We start from the raw sequence: 3,298 nt of genomic DNA, 5'->3' as shown, positions 1-3,298 counted from the left end.
AACACGGGTTAGGAAGATAAACTCCCGCTTGAGATAAAGATTGACCATGACTTTTATTTATTATCATTACAAAACAAAGTGTCAATGGAAATTGTATGCGCATGAATTTGAAGGGTAGTCCTGGATCACTCGGAATAAGATTCATCCATTACTGGGAATGAATACCCTGGTACCTGCCCTTTTTCCTGTTATTACTGTAGCATCTATCGTGCTCTTCCCTAGATGTGTAACTGTCAGCCTCGTACCATTACACATTCCATTGGCCTGATCGATGTTTCTCAATGATAAGCTAGTGTGATACCCATGCTAAGCACGGGAAATTAACGTACTTATTTTTTTTTACTCAAGGAATTAACGTATTTATTAATGTTTTATAAAATACTATTTTAAATCCAAAACTAATTTACACAAAGTTAGCGAGTATTTAAGTTATTTGATATATAAATCAATATAAATTTAAAATATCTTTAATATAAATTATAAAGCTTTTTGACAAAAACTATAACTTGTAATATTGGTAGTATTTGTAAAAAATATTATATAGTTGTATTAAGATATTTACTTTTACAAATATAAAGTTTATATATGTAGTTTACAAATATATATATATATATATATATATATATATATATTTTAGTTTACAAATATATATATATATATATATATATATTTTAAACTAATACTTTTATCCTAACTAATAAATTGTTTCGGGGGTTGAGTAGTTCAAATGATTTGAGTTAAGGAATAAGGAGTTGAAGGTACTGGGTCAAACTCAAACGACAGAGTAAATATTAATTTAACAACTAATTACTAACATTTGTCATAAGAAAAAGGACAATTGTTTGAATCCCTCCAACATGATAATATTTACCCCAAGAATATATTACATTGACATTTTAAAAAAATAAATATTTACTATTGTCAAATTCACCTTTTGAAAATGGTTTTTCCTATAAGGTCTATGGTAGCCCATGTTCCTATTATGATTAGCAAGTCTTTAAAGATATAGATACACACTTCGAACCCGTACCGAATGTAAAAATATATTAATATGTAACATGCAAGTCTCTAAATATTATCCATACTTTTGTGATATTTTGTAACTTTTTAAGATTTTTTTTTAAAAAGTTTGTGTAATTATTTATTGATCCAACCTAATGAAACTTCATTGTATCAGGTAATAGATTACAATGAAAACCGATCCATCCTGTAACACCTATAGGCGTGGATGCAACAACATGTATGAAACACCAAGTATATATAATCACAAATGGTTTGACCAATTTTCTAAACTTGCAATTCTGCAGTTATCTTGTAGATATCTTTCACATGTAAGTATTTTTAGAAAAAATTTGGTGTGATTATAGTCACACCAAACCACATGGTGCATCTGCCCATGGACACACACACACTCATAAGAATGATATAAAATATCATAATTTTTTTTTAAAATCAACAATTAATATATTAATGTAATACATTTGTAAATGTTTGGTCTGGTGGTAAAAAGATAGATCTTGGACATTAAAGAGAAATCAACAAATTATATCAACTTGTGATAAAATGAAAATGGACTGGTTTTCCCTTTTTATTTTAATAATACTTAATATTTTAATCTATTAATGTATAATTATAGTTATAAAAAATTGAATTTTTTATTTATTATTATAATTATAATTATTAAAATTTGACAATAATGAGAATGTCCTTATTTGAAAAACATCATTACTCGTTAAGGAAAGTATTCATTAAAATTAATATTTATTGAAAATATTACAATTTGATAATATCATTTAAATTGCTTATGATTCTCTTAGATATTTGTCTTCCTTCATAGGTTTCTTTTAATATGAAAAAAAAAATTATATAACTATAATATTTAAAATCTTAACAAATTTAAAAATAAATATCAAAATCATTTTAACCATGTACCTTAGATCAAAAATGATTTGAATTTTAGAAAAATCAAAGTATTTTTATTTATATTTGTTCAACAGATAAAATGGTAATGCATATTGAATGGTGAATATTTCCTCATTAAAGGACCATGGCAATGGTAATGCCTATTGAATGGTGAATATTTCCTCATTAAATGTCCATTAAAACAATGGTTCCTTATAAATTTTGGTACTTGGAAAAAAAAATTAAACTAATAAAAAAATATTAATGTAAAATATATACCTAGAATGGTACATATATCGATTAATTTAGGATTTATATTATAAAAAATACTTTGAAGGGTGAATATTTTGAATCGTAGGATAATCCGTTTATGATATAAAAGGGTGAGGTTTATTTGGTTCTTATAACAAACAACAAATGTCTATGGTTTTTGTCGATGATAAATTTAATCTCGTTTTTTTTTTAAAAAAATATACCATCTTCTATTTTATTTATTAAAATTAAAACAGTGTCTGAAAATATATGTAACACTTCAACCGCATTAAAAGTTTTGATCAATAATAATGTCTATTGAATAGTAAATATTTATTAATCATTTCCTTGGAAAAAATATTAGCTTTAAAAGTTGTGGTTAACAATAATGCAATAATTGTGCTTTAATTATTTTTAAAGGAATTGTGCTCATTGTGATTTAACTTAAAATGCAAAGTTATATGGGTATATTTTAATTGCTAAATGGATAGCACTGCCATGAGAAAAAATGGACATTTAACGTGTACCATATATCCTACATGGATTATCAATATCATTATGAATAAAACAGTTCGACATAAATGGATAGTTCATTTTACTTCAACATAAAACTCATTTTGCTCTTGAGTTATAAAAAAAATCAACATAAAACGGTTCAATATAAACGGTTCAATAACTTCTTTTTGACAAAAAAAAGCGGTTCAATAACATTTTTTGACAAAAAAAACGGTTCAATAACTTTTTTTGTTGAAGGATAGTATTTTATATTGTTTTATTTTAATGATATTATTTTTCTCATTTCTTTGAAGATTATTACCATCGGATGAAACAAAATGGTATGGGAAAAAAAAAAACCAATCTTGATAATTTTTATTATAGATGGAACATTTTTCAATTTTAAAGTCAAATATTAGTAAAAAACTAAAATCGAAAATCATTAAAAAATCTAAAATTTAACAAAAAAAAAATGAATAAATCACCATTAATGTAAATTACTAAAAAGTTCAAAAATTAAAAATCAAAACTGCAAGCCAATTTTATTGATTCATTAAAACCATTTCTAAAGATTTAGAAAGTTTGTCTCTATTCATGTCCCACACAAAGTCATAGGCGAAAGATTTGAACCACGATGTTCCATGTCTTT

Source organism: Medicago sativa, chromosome 8 (genome assembly GCF_051527215.1).
Source record: "Medicago sativa cultivar Bolivia chromosome 8, Bolivia_mono, whole genome shotgun sequence".
NCBI lineage: Eukaryota > Viridiplantae > Streptophyta > Magnoliopsida > Fabales > Fabaceae > Medicago > Medicago sativa.
Note: the sequence above shows the minus strand (reverse complement) of the source record.